The following is a 19221-nucleotide window of genomic DNA, read 5'->3' as shown; positions in this document are numbered from 1 at the left end:
GTGGTGTAGTGGTTAGCGCTGTCGCCTCACAGCAAGAAGGTCTGAGTTCAAGCCCCGTGGCCGGCGAGGGCCTTTCTGTGCGGAATTTGCATGTTCTCCCCATGTCCGTGGGGGTTTCCTCCGGGTGCTCCGGTTTCCCGTACAGTCCAAAGACATGCAGGTTAGGTTAACTGGTGACTCTAAATTGACCATAGCTGTGAGTGTGAATGGTTGTCTGTGTCTATATGTAAGCCCTGTGATGACCTGGCAACTTGTCCAGGGTGTACCCCGCCTTTCGTCTGTAGTCAGCTGGGATAGGCTCCAGCTTGCCTGTGACCCTGTAGAACAGGATAAAGCGGCTAGAGGTAATGAGATGAGATATTCATTTTATGACATCTGCATTATTGATTTAGTCAATAAAGAAAAAAAAATTCCAAACAATAGTCTTTCACCAAACTTGAATTTTTGTGCAAGATTAATCACAAATGTTCTAGTATACTCTGCAAAGTTTTGTGTTTGCACAGTCCTTACATGAATGTGCTGATTGTGCTTAAAACAGGACAGCACAGTGGCATCGTGGTTAGCACTCTTGCCTCACAGCAAGAAGGTTCTGGGTTCGAGTTCAGTGGCTGATGGGAGCCTTTCTGTGTGGAGTTTGCATGTTCTCCCTGTGTCTGCATTGGTTTCCTTCGGGTGCTCTGGTTTCCCCCCAGTCCAAAGATATGCAGTTAGGTTAACTGGCTACTCTAAATTGTGGGTGAATGGTTGTTTCCCAAGTCCAGAAATGGGATGTTTGTGGCACGAAATGCATCTGGCATAAAACTTTGCTCCAATTAACATGACAAGGATTGATAACATGGTCAATAGGGTCCACGTGGACCCCTACCTGGCAACAGTGCTCAGAAGAAGAACAGGTGATTCCAGTCCCATATTGAACCTTATGGTGCATGCAACATGCTTGAAGTGCATGGCCGAGAGCTATCACTTGTGCTGAGCCTTGCTCAAGTGTGCACAGACATGACAACAAAGAGTTGGGATAGTCTAATGAAATTGAAACAATGATCATCTTTGACCTGTATTGCACTCAAAACAATACAATAGATCATTATTTGATGCCTGACCAGATTATTTATTTATTTATTTATTTATTTTAATTTCAATTGTGATTCTTGAAAGACAGTAAACATTTGCCACTTTATAATGTTGCCATTCCTTCACACAACAGTTAAAAGCTCTGTAGGGATTGAACACACCAAGTGATGAAACATTTCAGGTGTTATTTTGTCCTGCTCTTACTGCAAACACGTATTAAGGTATGCAACAGCATCGGCTTGTCATTGTCATATTTTTCATTTGAAACGTCACTACAAATTCTCTTTTGGGGACAGAGGGGACAGACACCCTCATCTTCTGCAGCCATGCATTTGTAATGGTTTTGCATTGTCTTGTTGAAATATCCCTGGAGAAAGTATCATCTTGAAGATAGCCTATGTTGTTCCAAAATCTCAATGTACTTTTCTGCATTAATGCTGCCATGACAAATGTGTAAGTTACCTTTTACAAAAGTACTGACACAACCCTATAGCGTGACTGACACTGGTTTTTGGATTTGTTGCCGGGAACAGGATGAATGGTCCTTACTATCTTTGGTCCTGAGCACACGGTGTCAATTTCTTTCAAAAAGACCTGGAATACTGATTTGTCTGACCACAATACATGTTTCCACTGTGTGATGGTCCATCCTAGATGACTCCAAGCCCAGAGAAATCAATGGTGCTTGTGGACACAGTTAATATAAGGCTCCCTTTGTGCACAGTAAAGTTTTAACTGGCATATGTGGATGTAACTCCATATTGTAGTGCTTGACAAAAGTTTGCCAACATAATCCCAAACCCATTTGGTTATATCTATGAGAGATGCATGATGGTTCTTGATGTAGTGGTTTCTGAGGGATTGGAGATCTTGGGTATTCATCTTAGGTTTGTGCCCTTGCCCTTTATGCACCGAAATTAACTCCAGATTCCTTGAATTGTTTGGGGTGTAGTGGGTGCTAGGTAGGGGTAGCCCCTCTGTCAGGGAAACAGTCATGCTCCTCAGAGTAGTTCATCCACCTTGGTTCCCACTTGTTACTCGGCTCTCACCTGTGGCTCCAAGCAGCTTTTAGCATGTGACAGCGGCCATACACCAGAAACCACTTCAACTGGTGGGCTAAACCAGGTGAGGGTAGTTAGCTAATGGGTTTAAAACCATCAGTGAGTTAGGGCTTGCCTACCTCAGCATGTTAAGATTGGACCCAGTGGTCAGCGCAGAGGAAACCACCATATGATTCAACAAGCAGGATTGCAGATCCAGCAAACTGTGTTGAAGTACCGTGAGCACGATGAGGCATGTAGAACATCATGCTCATCCACGGCATCCATCTCCATCTCCAGCTGTCTTTCCATTGAATTCAGATGGTCTCAGATGAGAGAGTGAGGTCAGCATTGCACAACTTTTCACTTTAATAAAATATTCGCATGAGTCATATTATCACCCACCCCATCATTCCGGAGGCCTGTGGCAACAGGTGAGCAACAAAGCAGCAGGTGTGGGTACAGTGGGAGTCATAGCTGCAGACCTGCACACAGGCAGCTCAAGCCATATGGTCATTTTTTACTGAACAGGAGCAGCAGAGGAATTCAGCAGCACCCTGAGAGACTGAGCAGCCCTCTACTGGATTGCACTGCTCAACTCCATGGCATGAGGAAGGGGCTACAAAAAGGTGCCCTTAACATTGCCTGCTCCATCATGACCCTGACCAGCTTACTGATAGGGACTCCCCCCCCTTATTGCAGTCAAACAAAGACCAGAAAGAAAATGGCAAGCAAAGCTGAGGATCACTCATCTCACCATTTCAATGTGGAATACTTGCACTCTCCTGGACAGAGAATCCACTCGTAGACCTCAGAAGAGAACTCTTTTGATTTGAAGAGAGCTTGCCAGATACAACATTGACATTGTAGCCCTGAGTGAGACCAGATTGGCTGGTGAGCTTGCTGAGTGAAAGTTTATCAGGCTACACTTTCTTTTGGAGTGGGCATGAAGCAAAAGAGTGATATTATGCAGGCATGGGCTTTGCAGGCAAGACCTCTCTTGTTGCCAAGTTGGCTGGTATGTTTGCCACAACTGTCAGCACTTATGCTCCAACTATGACCAATCCAGACAAGATGAAAGACAAGTTCTATGAAGAACTGCATGATGTCATTGTTGCTGTTCCCAAAGCTGATTAGCTCATCATTCTTGGTGACTTTAATGCAAGAGTTGGCTCTAACATCTTCATGGAATGGTGTGGTCAGCAAGCATGGTGTGGGAAACTGTAACAGTAACAGCTTGTGACTTCTCCAGACTTGTGCAGAACACAGTTTTCTGAACACCAACAGTGTATTCCACCTTTCTACCCATAACAGGACATTATGGATGCATCCTCCTCTAAGCAGCAGCATCTCATTGACTATGTTATCATCAGAAAGAGTGACAAGGAGGATGTTCACATCATTAAAGCGATGTGTGATGCAGAGTTCTGGGCTGATCACCACCTCATAGTCTCCAAGCTCAACATCTGCATCCAAGCGAAAAGGCATCCTCAAGGCACAAAGGTGCCAAAGCACCTAAATATCAACAACCTCAAGAATCATGCCAGCAAGCAGTCCCTTATTGCTGCTCTGGAAGAATGCCTGAAGTCCACCACACTAGATTGTCAGAATGCAGACTTGGCATGGGCATCTGGAACAACTTTAGGAGAGTGGGCAATGAGGAACAGGCACTGCAATTCAAGGTATGCTTTTATTTTTATTTATACTTTTCAGTGATTCTAATGTTCACACACTGACATATAGGTGGGGAAATACAGTCCTCTCTCTCAGTACTGGCTATCTGAAAGACACACAAAGATACATGTTAGTAGACAGCCAGTAATTAGACACAGGTGTAGTACCTCATCACGTTACCTCCTGGTGCAACCTAACTCTTCACCGTTCACAGCTGATGCTCTACTATACTCTCGCTGCCACATACATACCCCCACCGCCTGACTCAGCGAGCCATCCGGCCTGCAACTGACTCCCCAACCCTGGTGAAAGAGGTAATCTGCCATGACCATCTGCACCCCCAGCCTGTGGGCCACCTCAAATATAAAGAATTGACTAGCAAGTAGTACCAGAGAATGAACACTGCCCACATGATGGCCAGGAACTCATTTTCTATGGTGCTGTATTTTGACTCTCACATGGAGAGCTTGCGGCTGATGTACAGCACCAGGTGCTCCTCCCCCTTCACCACCTGGGACAAAATGGCCCCCGGACCTTTGTCTGATGCATCTGTTTGTAAAACAAAAGCAAGGGAAAAGTCAGGAAAATACAACAGCAGTCCTCCACACAAAACCACTTTCACCTGAGCAAAACCCATTCACGTGGCCACATCCACTGGATCGGATCCGGTGTCCCTTTTTAGTGAGGTCAGTCAGTGGGCTGATGACATCTGAAAAGTTAGGCATGAACCACCTATAATAGCCAGCTCGCCCCAGGAACTGCTTCACCCAATTTTTGGTCTTAGGTGTTGGGCAAGCCATAATCACTGAACTCATCAATTAGGGGATGCAGCTGCTCATGACCCAAGTGGAAGTCCAGATAGCATACTTCCACATGTTCAGTTTCACATTTTTTCACGTTTGCTGTGAGCCCTGCATGCTTAAGTGACCTCTGGACAGCCCTGAGATGTTGTAAATGCTGCTCCCAATCATGACTATAAATAATTATGTCATCTAAATAGGCCGTAGCATACGCCTTGTGGGGACCAATAATTCATTCCATGAGATGCTGAAACGTCATTAGGGCCCCAAACAACCTGAAAGGAAGGGCGACAAATGGGTGTCAACCAAACAGAATGGAAAAGGCTGTTTTCTCACAGGATAATAGAGTCAAGGGGATCTGCCAATACCTCTTTGCTCAATCCAGTGTTGAATTAAAGTGAGTCGCACTTAACCAATTGAGCAGTTCATCAATGTGGGCAGCAGATACACCAGAAAGACACCATGTTGACTTTCCTATAGTACACACAGAACCAGATTAGTCATTATATATATCAGTGCCGGCTGCTGGTTTTTAAAACAGGGGAAGCCCATTTTACGCATTCATCATAAAACCTGCAGGCCGGATATCAAAGCATAGAAAGGTGTGCCCCATTAGCATAGTGAACTAGACAACCCTACCTAGTGGCAGAAAGTATTTTTGCTTGTACATTTCATGTTATAGTCTGGCTTGCCAGGCTAGTACCTCATATCCTTAATCAAAAATATCAAACATCCAAAAATCACTGGCTATTCAATGAAGAGCCTTGAACATCATACCCTGATATGCAACACAGAGTCTTTAACACAACACCCAGCTGTGCAACACATCCTTGAACATCTTCTGCAACACAGTCTGGAAATTCATAACCAGGTAGGCTATGCAACACACAGAACCTTGAATATTATACCCAGGTATAACCTATAACACAGAGCCCACCATTCTCTTAACATTACTGAACAATATAAACACTTCAGATTCATGAACATGAACACTATATACTGTATACACAAATTCTGCCCTCCGCTCCTTTTCCAGAAAATGGTCTGTGACCCTGTCATACCAGCTGGTTGTGCTTTCCAGAGACTTCACCAATTTCTGTTAGCAGCTAGTACTGCAGATCCCAATAAGGCTCAAGCTAGACTACAACCAGATTGAACTACAAATGAAATAAACGAGTGAAATCACGAATGATCAAACTGATAGCATGGATGAAAGTTAACGGAGCACAACGAGTAATATTTACATTTGTTTACAGAGTAATGTACAGAGACATCAATGAGAAGAAACCTTTATATGAAAAGAAATTCGGACAGCACTTTGGCACACGACTACACTTTCTCGACATCCGCTAGGGACTGATCATGCTTCTGTGTTCCTCGCCGAAGTACTGCCCTCCTCATGTCTTTCAAACACCACCTCCAATAATCCTTTATCAGCCCGGCTTCTTGTCCCTCCCACTGTCTCGTTTAGTCCCAGAGAAGCCCGGCTTCCCTGGAAGTGACGATTTTGTTGATTTTAACCAATAACAACTAGCCGAAATTGGCTGTTCAGAGCCGTCTCGTAGACTGCAACGGATACCCGGCTGCCAGTCAGTGTTGCCAGATACTGCTGACGTTTTCCATCCCAAAATATGTTCAAAACCCGCCAAAATGCACTTAAAACCGCCCAATCTGGCAACACTGCTGCCAGTCCATAGAGCCCATTGAAATAAGAAAGGTTACAGCCTGGCAGCAAAGGTGATTCTCATAGCGAACTGCAAGTTTGTCAGACATCACTCAAATAAGTTACAGGATAGTTATGAACATAAATACAATCTTGGGCATATATTATGTTATGCAAGTTATTGTTTTAATGAGAATTCAACGTCGTAGACGCCGCAGTTTGGGGAGAGAATTTTAGGGGAAGCTTGGCTTCCCTTGTTGTCTCTGAGAAATCGCCCCTGATATATATATATATATATATATATATATATATATATATATATATATATACACACACAGTATATATATATATATATATATATATATATATATATATATATACACACAGTATATATATATATATATATATATATATATATATATATATATATATATATACACACAGTATATATATAAAACATTTTAATGTCCACATTTCATATCAGCCACACATTATTGCAGCTCAAAAAAATACAATATTGTCTCATCTCATCTCATCTCATTATCTCTAGCTGCTTTATCCTGTTCTACAGGGTCGCAGGCAAGCTGGAGCCTATCCCAGCTGACTACGGGCGAAAATACAATATTGTGAAAAAGTTTTTTTTTTTTCATAATTTAATTCAAAAAGGTAAACTTCCATATGTCCTATACTCATTACATATAACAGGAGATATTTCAAGCCTTTTTTTCTTTTAATTTTGATGATTATGGCTTATAGCTCATGAAAATCAGAAATCTAGTATCTCAAATTATTAGAATATTTCTTCATATCACCCCTCCTTGAATCATCACCTTAATGTGGTGGAGGGGTTTAACTGTCTCAGGGATTCTAGGGGCTATGTTTTTGGGGCATTTGCCCCTGGTAGGGTCTCCCAAGGCAAACAGGTCCTAGAGTGAAGTCAGACAAAGAGTGGTTCAAAATGAACCATATGAAAGGAAAAACAGGTATCCAAGTACCCTCGCACAGGCCAGGGATACTGGGGCCCCACCTTGGAGCCAGGCTTGGGGGAGGGGCTCATCAGCGAACGACTGGTGGCCAGGCCTATGTCCATGGGGCCTGGCCAGGCCCAGCCTAAATGAGCAACATGGAACCACTCTCCTGTGGACCCACCACTGGCAGGAGGTGCCAAAAGGGTTCGGTGCACTGTGGATTAGGTGGGAGCCAAAGGCAGAGGTGCTGGCATACTGATCCCCAACTGACAAAACTGGCTTTTGGGACATGGAATGTCACCTCTCTAGTGGGAAAGGAGACTGAGCTTGTGCATGAGGTTGAGCAGTACCGACTAGATATAGTTGGGCTCACCTCAATGCATAGCTTGGGATCTGGAACAAATTTCCTGGAGAGGGGTTGGACTCTCTTCTATGCTGGAGTTGCCAAGGGTGAGTGGCGCCGGCCAGGGGTGGGGCTATTGGTAGCCCCCCAGTTCAGTGTGCTAACATTGGCGCTCTCCCCAGTGAATGAGAGGGTTGTTTCCCTGCTCCTTTGGGTCAGGGAACAGTCTCTGACTGTCATTTGCACTTATGCACCAAATGGTATTTCAGAGTACCCAGCCTTTTTGGAGTCCTTGAGTGGGGTACTAGACAGTGCACCATGAGGGGACTCCATTGTTTTACTGGGAGACTTCAGTGCTCATGTGGGCAATGACAGTAAGACCTAGAGGGGTGTGACTGGGAGGAATGGCCTGCCAGATCTGAACCCAAGTGGTGTTCAGTTGTTGGACTTCTGTGCCATGCACAGTTTGGCCATAATGAATACCATGTTCAAGCATAAGGGTGTCCATAAGTGCATGTGGCATGAGGACACCTTAGGTCGTAGGTCGATGATTGACTTTGTAGTCATTTCATCTGATCTACAACCATATGTCTTGGACACTCGGGTCAAGAGAGGAGCAGATCTGTCAACTGATCACTACCTGGTGGCAAGATGGATCAGATGGCAGGGGAGGAGGCCGGACAGACCTGACAGCCCCAAAAGTGTAGTGAAGGTATGCTGGGAATGTCTGGCAGAGGCTTCTGTCCATCGGATCTTCAACTGCCACATCCGGCAGAGCTTCAACTGCATACCGGGGAAAGATGGGGACATTAAGTCTGAGTGGACCATGTTCCACACGTCCATTGGTGAGGTGGCCATGCAGAGCTGCAGCCGCAAGGTTGTTGGTGCCTGTCGTGGTGGTAATCCCCAAACCCGGTGGTGGACACCGACAGTGAGGGGAGCCGTCAAGCTATAGAAGGAGTCCTATCAGGCTTGGTTAGCCTGTGGGTCTCCAGAGGCAGCTGACAGATACCGACGGGCGAAGCAGAATGTGGCTCTGGCAGTCACTGAAGCAAAAACTAGGGTGTGGGAGGAGTTTGGTGAGGCCATGGAAAGTGGCATTTGGTTGGCCTCGAAGAGATTCTGGCAAACCATTCAGCACCTCAGGAAGGGGAAGCAGTGCTCTGTCCCTACTGTTTACAGTGAGGATGGAGTGTTGTTGACCTCAGCTGAGGACACTGCCTGATGGTGGAAGGAATACTTTGAAGATCTCCTCAATCCCACTTTCATGTTGTCCGAGTAGGACGGAGAGTCTGAGGGTGCTTGGGAGGACTCACCCATCACAGGGGCTGAGGTTGCCGAGGTGGTTAAAAAGTTCCTCAGTGGCTGGGCCAGAAGGTGGATGAGATTCATCCTGAGTTCCTGAAGGCACTGGATGTTTTTGGGCTGTCTTAGCTTACATGCCTCTTCAACATTGCATGGAGGTCAGGGACAGTGCCTCTGGATTGGCAGACTGGGGTGGTGGTCCCCCTTTTCAAAAAAAAAGGGGACCGGAGAGTGTGTTCTAACTATAGGGGATCACACTTCTCAGCCTCCCTGGGAAAACCTATGCTGGGATGCTGGAGAAGAGAGCCCAGTCAATAGTCGAACCTCAGATCCAAGAGGAATAATGCAGTTTTCATCCTGGTCATGGAATACTGGACCAGTTCTTTACACTTGCAAAGGCACTGGAGGGTGCATGGAAGTTTCCCCAACCAGTCTACATGCGTTTGGTGGACCTGGAGAAGGCTTATGACCATGTCCCTCATGGTGCCCTGTGGGGGGTGCTTTGGGAGTCTGGGGTTCGGGGCCCACGACTGCAGGCCATTCGGACCCTGTAAGACTGGAGCAGGAGTTTGGTTCATATTGCTGGCAGTAAGTTGAACTCGTTTCTGGTGCATGTGGGACTCCACCAGGGCTGCCCTTTGTCATTGGTTCTGTTCATAACTTTTATGGACAGAGTTTCTGGGCACAGCCAAGGGGCAGAGGGTGTCCGGTTTGGTGGCAGCAGGATCACGTCTCCGCTTTTTGCAGATGATGTGGTCCTGTTGGCTTCATCAATCTTTGACTTACAGCATGTGCTAGGATGGACTTGGGATGAGGCTGGGAAGAGCAAAGCGGCTGGGATGAGGATCAGCACCTCCAAGTCCGTGTCCATGGCGCTCAGCCGGAAACAGGTGGAGTGCCTACTCTGGGTCAGGGGGAGTTGCTACCTAAAATGAAGGAGTTTAATTATCTTGGGGTTTTGTTCATGAGTGCGGGTAAGGGGGAGCAGGAGTTAGATGTATCAGGGCAGCATCTGCAGTGATGGTCTGTTGTGGTATAGAGAGAGCTGAGCCAAAAGGCAAAGCTCTCAATTTACTGGCTAGGATGCTCCATGGACGCCTCCCAAGGGAGGTTTTCTGGGCATTCCCCACTGGGAGGAGAGATTACATCTCTCGGCTGGCCTAGGAATGCCTTGGTATTCCCCCGGAAGAGCTGATGGAGGTGGCCGGGGAGAGGGAAGTCTGGGCTGCTCTGCTTAGGTTGCTACCCCCACAATCCGGATCCAGATAAGCCATAGAAGATGGATGGATGGATTCTTAATATCAATCAGAAAATGATTTCCAGTATATAAATGCCAAAATTCTGAAAAGCTCATTTATACACTCAATATTAGTTGAGGCTCCTTTCCCATGAATTACTGCATCAATGCGGCATGGCACTGAGATGATCAGCTTGAAGCCCAGGTCGCTTTGATACCAGCCTTCAGCTCGTCTGTATTTTTGGGTCAAGTGTTTCTCATCTTCCTTTTGACAATAACCCATAGATTCTCTGTGGGTTCAGGTCAGACAGGCTGGCCAATTATGCACAGTAATATCATGGTCAGCACACCATTTGGTCATAGTTTTGGCATTGTGGGCAGATACTAAGTCCTGCTGGAAAATGAAATCGGCATATCCATAAAGCTTGTTAGCAGATGGAAGCAAGAAGTGGTCTAAAGTCTCCTGGAGGCCATACAGTTGTGGTCAGAAATTTACATTCATGACATATGACATCATATCCATGAATGCCATGTAAATATTGAGCTTTCTATGATTTCTTTGAACTGTTCCTTTTCTGTGGCAGAATGATTGTACAACATACATAAAACATTAAACATAAAACTCCATTTTAAGAAAATCATTTGAAGATAACTGAAAGATAAGCTGAAAAATGGAAAGTCAAAAAGCCTAACTAATGTACACTATTTGTCCCAGGCCTTCAGTGTCCCAACCTCCCTTTGGGAACTGTTAGAATTGTGCCAAAAATGAGGGATCTGCAGCTGAAGCTCTGTCCTGGAGTCCTCCTTGGTCCATGCCCTTGCCCCCACCCACCAAAATCAACCAATATACACTCATCAGGTGCAGGGAAGCCCAGCAGGATTTCAGCAGGTGCTCTGGAGCCTGATTACATTGGTGGGTACCCCAGTAGGAGTCCCAACAGTGTCTGCAGGCTTCTCCCATGTCACTCTCAACAAGATGGGACTGCACGATGATCCAGAGGCCTTTCTTGGATCTCTTTGAGTGAGCCACAGAGGCATGGGGATGGCCAGATGAGCAGCAAGTGGCTCAGCTACTGCCACTCCTTTCTGGGCAGGCCCAGCTTGCAGCACAGCAACTGCTCACCAACAATATGCTTCTGTACCCAGACCTGAAATGAGTCATCTTGCAGTGTATCAGCCACACCCCAGAGCAGCAATGTCAGTGGTTCTGCATGCTAACAATGGATGAGTTTGGCTGGCTGGCTGGATTCATCCAACAAGTCTGCAACATCTGCCAGCGGTGGTCAAGGTCAGAAGACCATGACATTGAGGGAATCATTGGTGGAGTTGTGAAGGAGCAGTTCATCACCCAGTTGCCAGAGGGAATGACAGAGTGTGTCCATTGTCAGTGGTAGACAGATACAGTGTTGGATGTGTGCAGCATTAACTGGGGAGGCAGTCCCTGAGTCATCTTTGTCAGCTCTGTATTAGAGGGACACAAAGGGTAGGGAAGGCTCTGCCCCTCCACCCTTCCATGGGATTCCCCTCAGGGATTTCCCAGTGGCAGAATTGCATGATGAGACTCCAAAATACACTTTTGTCCAAGTGAGAGTAATTGCTGGTCAAACAGTCTGGCCTCATGTTGTTCTTGTACATTCCTTATTCTTCAATTATTAAGGATAGACCATATTGCATGACAATGGACACTCGGACCTAAGAAGAAACAACCCAGTTGATGGTTCTGAAGAACCATAGGGATCTCCTCTTCCATGTGGCTCATCATAATACCATGGCTGGACACTTGGGGCAAAATAAAACAACAAACCATCTTCTGTACATGTTCATTCAGTGAATTTGAGCATATTTTGAATAATTTTGCTTGCTTCAAGCTTTCTGTTGTGTTTACTCTTTTATACCTCCCCCCTCCCCTGGTTGCTGGGGGGGGGGTTTAAACCCCTCCCCTGGATCCGCCCCTGTGGGTCACAAACATAAACATTCTCGATCACACATCACAGGAATAGAAACAGGCTCAAATCACTGGTCACGGAAATAATTTCTTGGCAATCACGGATCATGTAAAAGTCCTCCTCTTCAGTTAAAGTTTTGCGTGCACCGAAGATGATTTTGGATAAAAAAATACCACTAATAGTTATATTAGAGGGTTACAATGCAGATAAACTGATAAGACAAACTGCAAAATCATGAATCTACAAACTTTTATTTAATTGAAATAGCCTCATTCAGCTCTATTTTAAAGTTAAAATACGATCAGTTCATCAACAGACCAAGATCACATTGTTAATGTTATTCATAGAGACATACAACAAAATGTACAAAAACAAATTATTAATACATCGATCATCAAATAGAAAATACACACAACATGTAGACTACGTAGTAGAACATACGTCACTGGATGGTCACCAGATAACATGTCCGTTATGTATTACCACTACGTTGTCTTTATGTATTACCACTACGTTGTTGTTAGGTATTACCACTACATTGTCGTTACGTATTACCACTACGTTGTCATTAGGTATTACCACTACGTTGTCATTACGTATTACCACTACGTTGTCGTTACGTATTACAACTACGTTGTCGTTACGTATTACCACTATGTTATCATTACATTTTGGCACCACGTTGTATTAGGACGTGCCTACTACGTAACGATGACGTATTTCCCTGACATTATCAAACCACTACCTAACCACTACGTCGTATATACGTTGTGTGTTTACTGGGAAGGAACTTCAGCAGTTAAACATCAGTATCAGTGGGGAACATTTCCATGCAACCTACAAATTCCAATGTTACAGCCTTTAACTTGCAGTTCCAGAATAATTTACAGTGCTGTTTGTAGAGGAAAATCCCACTTTTCATGCAATGGGACACTGAGTTGATCTCTACTACACAGATATGCATCACCTTGAATATTTTAGACCTGTAATGTTGTAAAGTGCATTTATGAAAATGTATGTTCTGTGATATTTTTTAATATCATCAAATATAATGCAAAAATATGCATTAATAATAAATGAATGAATGAATGAATGAATGAATGAATGAATGAACTAACTTCCTAACACATTCTTTCCAAAAACAATTAACATTTAAAAGTTCAAATGTCCTGACTCTCGAAATGTGTGTGATGTGATACTCAAAAGCTTGAGTCTGATAGGTTAGCAGTCAATTAACAGGAAAAGTTATCTGAATGTCTGCATTTTAATGAAGAATCACTGAAAACATACATATTACAATGGGTTCTGATTCCCATTACATTTGTCTTATTCTTCTGACCTATTGGTTTACTCAGAGGTTTCCACAAGGCAATTACTCATGAAATGGGGTCAATCGGGCATTAAAAAGGATGGGTCATGAACTCTTAAAGTATATTAATTGGCAATCTGAGGAAAATAACTTCATTATCTGAAAGGATGAACATCTGAGAAGTTCCAAGCATCTTGTTAAGATTTAACTATTGTTAAACTGTACAATATTTTGCCAAATTCTTGATCAGAGATTTGGGGTAAGCAATCTAAGTGCATTTTTAAATTAGTTATTATTATTATTATTATTATTATTATTAGTAGTAGTAGTAGTAGTAGTAGTAGTAGTAATAATAATAATAATAATAATAATAAACAATTCTGTGCATATTGTAGAAAACCTGTGTACCCATTTGCAATTTTTCTGTCTCTTTTAGGATGTTTCTTCTTGCCACACAATAAAGAGAAGGATAATGGTTTCCAGTGTGTCCACATATTCAACTCTACTTACTTTGGAACCACTGGGCATATCACCACCTCATATTTTACCAGTGTTCATGTTTGGAATGCTTACCTATTGTGCTATTTTATTTTTCAATATTACATTCTTGATCACAATTGCTTTGAACCAAAAATTTCACAAACCGATGCACATACTGTTGTTTAACCTGCCAGTCAATGACATTGTAGGTGCCTCTGCCCTTTTCCTTCAGGTCATGACAAGTATGCTTTCAAAGAATAGATCAATCACTTATTCTGCTTGTTATGTGCAAGCTTTCTTGATACATTTACATGGGGATGGGACATTTCTTATTCTGACCACTATGACTTATGACAGATATATTGCAATTTGCTGCCCATTGAAATATCACATCTTGATGTCCACAAATAGCTTGTTGAAAATAATAATTACAGTATGGACCTTACAGTGATTGGTTTACTACTTGCTCTGAGCTACTGTCAAGAGATTTGTAGCATGAGAATAGTTGGCCCTTTCTGTAATAATCCAAGTTTGATGAAGCTAATATGTGGGGACATGAGGTTGAATAATTACTATGGTCTGTCTCTTACAGCTTTGCTACACATTCTAACACTGTTCATAATGTTATTCACATACGGTACATTCAAATCCTAATCACCTGTGACTCTAATGCCGCTTTTCCACTACAAACACGGCTGAGTCGGGCTGAGCCGTGCCGTGCTGAGTCGGGCTGAGCGGGGCTGTTGGAGTTGCATTTCGACTACAACCACGCTGAACCGTGCTGGCTGGAAGTGGGTGGACACATTGGGTGGAGTTAGCGAAAGTGGGTGGACGTCACGTGATGTCGTTAAGCAGCGCAAACAGTGACATCAGTGAGCTTTTAAGCGGTAGTCTCACAACCCGAATAGTAAACAATAAACATGGAGGACATGGAGTCGTTAGTGTTGCTGGTCTTGGTTCTGTGGCTTGTGGTCACCGACAACGCCAACAGATACTGGCAAGAGCGTATAGATGAGGCGAGGCGCATAAGGCTTCATAATTCTCATAATTCTCCTTCTTCCGGGTTTACGGTGTTTACAGATCCCAGCGTGCTCGCGGGGCATGTGTGGGCATGTGAGGACACTCCTCCTCACCAATAAGTGCACAGGGGAGTGTCTCCTCATGCCCCCAGCCTCACTCGGCACGGTTTGGCTCGCTTCAGCCCCACTCCAAAACGGTGCGAGTTTTAGGGGCTAAGCAGGGCTGAAGCAAGCCGAGTCGTGCTGTTTTTTGGTAGTCAAAACGCGAGCCGTGTCGGGCTGAAGTGAGCTGAAGCGAGCTGAAGTGAGCTGAAAAAGGGTAGTGGAAAAGGGCCATAAAAGACAGTCTGATGCAAAAAGCAAAGCAATTCAGACATGCAGTACACACCTAGTTGTTTACTTACGTTTAGAATTCATTTCACTGTTTGCCATAATTTCACACAGATTTGCAAATGTATCCCAGTACATAAGAGGCACAATTGCCACATCTTTGATGGTATTTCCTCCTTTTCTTGATCCTCTAATATATGGTTTGAAAACAAAGGAAATTCGACAGAACGTTACTGTCTTGTTCTGTACAAAGATCTCTCAGTCATGACAGAAAATTCTTTGTGAGTGTGATGTTTGATACTTATTAATTGCAGAAACTACAATGCAATCTTGACAGACATATACTATTCAGAAGAAGAAAAAGAAGAATTCTTGATTTTGTCTCATGTACACTCAAGGACAGTGAACGTCCGCCTCTGCATTTAAACAAATCTTGATTTTCCATAATTAAGTTCTTTTTATAGCTCAGCATTTATTTCAAATTGCATTGTTTATTGTTAATTTTGGAAATAAATCTTATAAGAATTATCCTTCTGGTAGTGACAAATAATACTGATTAAATTTAAAATCAACGGATGTTTTGTGGAGAATGAAAATCGTGTAAATCATACAGTTGCCATTATAAGTTTACATATATAGACATGACAATATTCAGCTTTCAATGATTTCTTTAGACTACCCGTATTCTTTGTCTGTTGCAGAATGATTGAAAAACATACATCTTAAATGACTGTGAAATAAAAAATTTATTCGATATACAAGCTTTCATTTATTTTGGGTTTTCTGAAATCAACACAAGGTCAAAATTATAAATCCACGGTAAACCATTTACATACTCAACCCCCCAGATAAGTAATTCAGTGGTGCTGAAACTTCCAAAATGTCTTAACTTGCACTAATTCCATTGTTTGCACTAATTCAATTGACCAACACAGGAAAGTTGAAGGAGCTCAGTGGAAATCTGAGGAAGAGCATCATCCAACACAGGAATGTCTATTAGATCCATTTCTAAACAACTGCAGACTCTCAGACCATCATTTCAAACAAATGTCTGGAAATACAAGCTATTGGGAGGTGTTACCACTTTGCCAAGCCACTTTTCTGGAAGAAGACCCAAACTGTCACCCTGTGATCAGTTTCTGAAAATCAAAAGTATCTGGTCAAGGTGAAATTTCTAAGGGATATTTAATCAAATATTAGGTGTGCATTTTGTATATTTTTGACCCTGTATGTATAATTATGACTTTGTGCTGATTTCAGAAAGCCCAAAATAAATGGGCACCAAATTCCTTTTTTCCACTATGAAAGCTGCATCTTGTACAATCATTCTGCCACAGAAAAGGAACAGTGCAAAAGGATCACTGAAAGCTCACTATTTCCATGACATTCATCATTTACAGTGCCATTTATTGAGGACAATCTCATTTTTCATGCAATGCAATACTGAGTTGATCTCTCTTAAATAGATATATATCAGCTCGAATATTTTGGACCTGTAATGCTGTAAACTGCAGCTATGAAAATGTATGTTCTGTTATTTTATTTAAAAACAGCATAAAATATAAGGGGAAAATATGCACTAAAAAACAAGAAAATAAATAAATATATAAATAAACTTTCTACCACATTCTTTCCAAAAAGCAATAACGATTAAAATGTCCTTCCTCTCCTCACATATGCGTGATGAAAATTTTCCATGTGACACTCAAAAGCTTGACTCTGATAGGTTGGCACTCTATTAAAAGGAAAAGTTATCTGATTCTGAATATATGAATGTTCATGAAGAATGACTGAAAACATATTACAATGGGGGCGGCACAGTGGTGTAGTGGTTAGCGCTGTCGCCTCACAGCAAGAAGGTCCTGGGTTCGAGCCCCGGGGCCGGCGAGGGCCTTTCTGTGCGGAGTTTGCATGTTCTCCCCGTGTCCGCGTGGGTTTCCTCCGGGTGCTCCGGTTTCCCCCACAGTCCAAAGACATGCAGGTTAGGTTAACTGGTGACTCTAAATTGACCGTAGGTGTGAATGTGAGTGTGAATGGTTGTCTGTGTCTATGTGTCAGCCCTGTGATAACCTGGCGACTTGTCCAGGGTGTACCCCGCCTTTCGCCCGTAGTCAGCTGGGATAGGCTCCAGCTTGCCTGCGACCCTGTAGAAGGATAAAGCGGCTAGAGATAATGAGATGAGATGAGATATTACAATGGACCCACGTTCTGAATGGGCTAATTCCATTCCATCCGTCTTATAGATAGTTTACACATGACGTCACAGAGTCGGGGATTCCCTAGTGGCGGCCATCTTGCGGGTCAAGCTTACCGTACGGGTGACTGAGCACACATTGTGACGCATGAGTACAAAGTCTTCAAAAGAACCCAAGCAGGCTATTTAAAGCTAGCAATGGTGCACACCTGTTGTATTCATGGCTGTCATAATAGGTCAAATGATGAAGTCAAGCGGAGCTTTTATGGAATTCCCACTGTACGGGAGCACGAAGGCGAGCAAACAAACTCAGCATACAAAGGAGAAATCTATGGCTTGCGAGAATCAACCTCAAGGATTATCAGCCTTCCAAACACAGCAAAGTCTGCTCCGATCATTTTATAAGTGGTAAGTTGTTTAAATAAACAATCAATTGTGTTTAAGTTTGTATTTGGAAACCAAAACATCATGTGAACAATCTCTGGAGAATGCCTAACTGGAACCGCTGAGTGTACGTTTACGTTGTAATGTACACTTAATATCACTCGTTTGTCACGTTTCTATTTGAAAGTTGTCACTTCACTCACGCAAGGGTCATTTTTGAAAAACATTTTAGGTCTATTCTGTATAATTTAATTTGTGTTTGGGATGCAAACAGCGCGCCTTTTGGCGGATGCCGCCTGAATCGCGCAGATTCGATTTTTTTTTTTAGGGGGGCGTTGGAGTGTCTGATTATAATTTCAAAGTAAATTCTGTATTAAAATGACTAAATAAGCAAATCTGTTACAGTCCATGAAACAGGAAGTATAAGGATGAGAAAAAAACAGTTTAAATTGGAAAGCTGCGCACATTTGCGCAGCCCGAGCGGTGTGCAGGACTGCGCAAATGTGCGCAGCTTTCCAATTTAAACTGTTTTTTTCTCATCCTTATACTTCCTGTTTCATGGACTGTAACGAATTTGCTTATTTAGTCATTTTAATAGAGAATTTACTTTGAAATTATAATCAGACACTCCAACGCCCCCCCTAAAAAAAAAATCGGATCTGCGCGATTCAGGCGGCATCCGACAAAAGGCGCACTGTGAATATATAAAGTTGTATATATCAGACAGCCTTTAAAGTTTGATGAAGTCAGTTTCAGGCTTTGGAGCAGGCTTTGGCAGTTTCAGGCTTTGGCAGCCCTGCATAGTCACTTGAAAATGCATCTTTGTCCACTTTGTAGGGGTCAATTCCCCCAATCAAGGCCAGTTTGGCTGCATACCGTTGTCGTGAGATGTCGTCTAATGTATCTATATACTTCTGTTTGCTTGATTTTGTTGACATTGATCTTTATTTTAGAAAACTGACTATATAACTTCATAAATTCATCCGAGATAACGTAGCCGGTAGTGGTCCGTTTTGTTTGCCTCACAAGATGGCGGCTGGGGGGCGTTCCCCGGAATGCTGTGATGTCAGTGAAAACTATCTATTCTTCTTCCCTATTGGTTTAAACAGAGGTTTTCCCAAGGTAATTACTCATGAAATGGGGTCACTCAGTCATTAAAAAGGATGGGCCATGAAGTCTTAACATCTCTTAAATGGCAATCTGAGATAAAGAACTTTGCCTCATCTGAAAGGATGGGCATCTGAGAAGTTCCATCATATTGTGAGGATTTAACTATTGTTAAATCGTACAAACTTTTGCCAAATTCTGTGATCATAGATTTGTGGTAAGCAATCTAAATTCATTTTTAAATGAGGTATGAAAAAAAAAAACAACTCCTGTGCATATTTGAGAAAACCTGTGTACCCATTTGCATTTTTCCTGTCTCTTTTAGGACTTTTGTTCTTGCCACACAATAAA

The 19221-nt window shown here is 43.1% G+C and overlaps 1 pseudogene; it reads left to right on the top strand.

Moving 5' to 3' along the window:
• The first annotated feature begins 3431 nt into the window (after nucleotides 1-3431).
• LOC132901178 (olfactory receptor 4D1-like) lies at nucleotides 3432-19220 on the top strand (annotated as a pseudogene).
• The last annotated feature ends 1 nt before the right edge of the window (nucleotide 19221 follows it).

The sequence above is a fragment of the Neoarius graeffei genome, chromosome 17 (assembly GCF_027579695.1).
Source record: "Neoarius graeffei isolate fNeoGra1 chromosome 17, fNeoGra1.pri, whole genome shotgun sequence".
In the NCBI taxonomy this organism is placed as follows: domain Eukaryota; kingdom Metazoa; phylum Chordata; class Actinopteri; order Siluriformes; family Ariidae; genus Neoarius; species Neoarius graeffei.
This window is presented reverse-complemented; position numbering and strand designations above follow the sequence as displayed.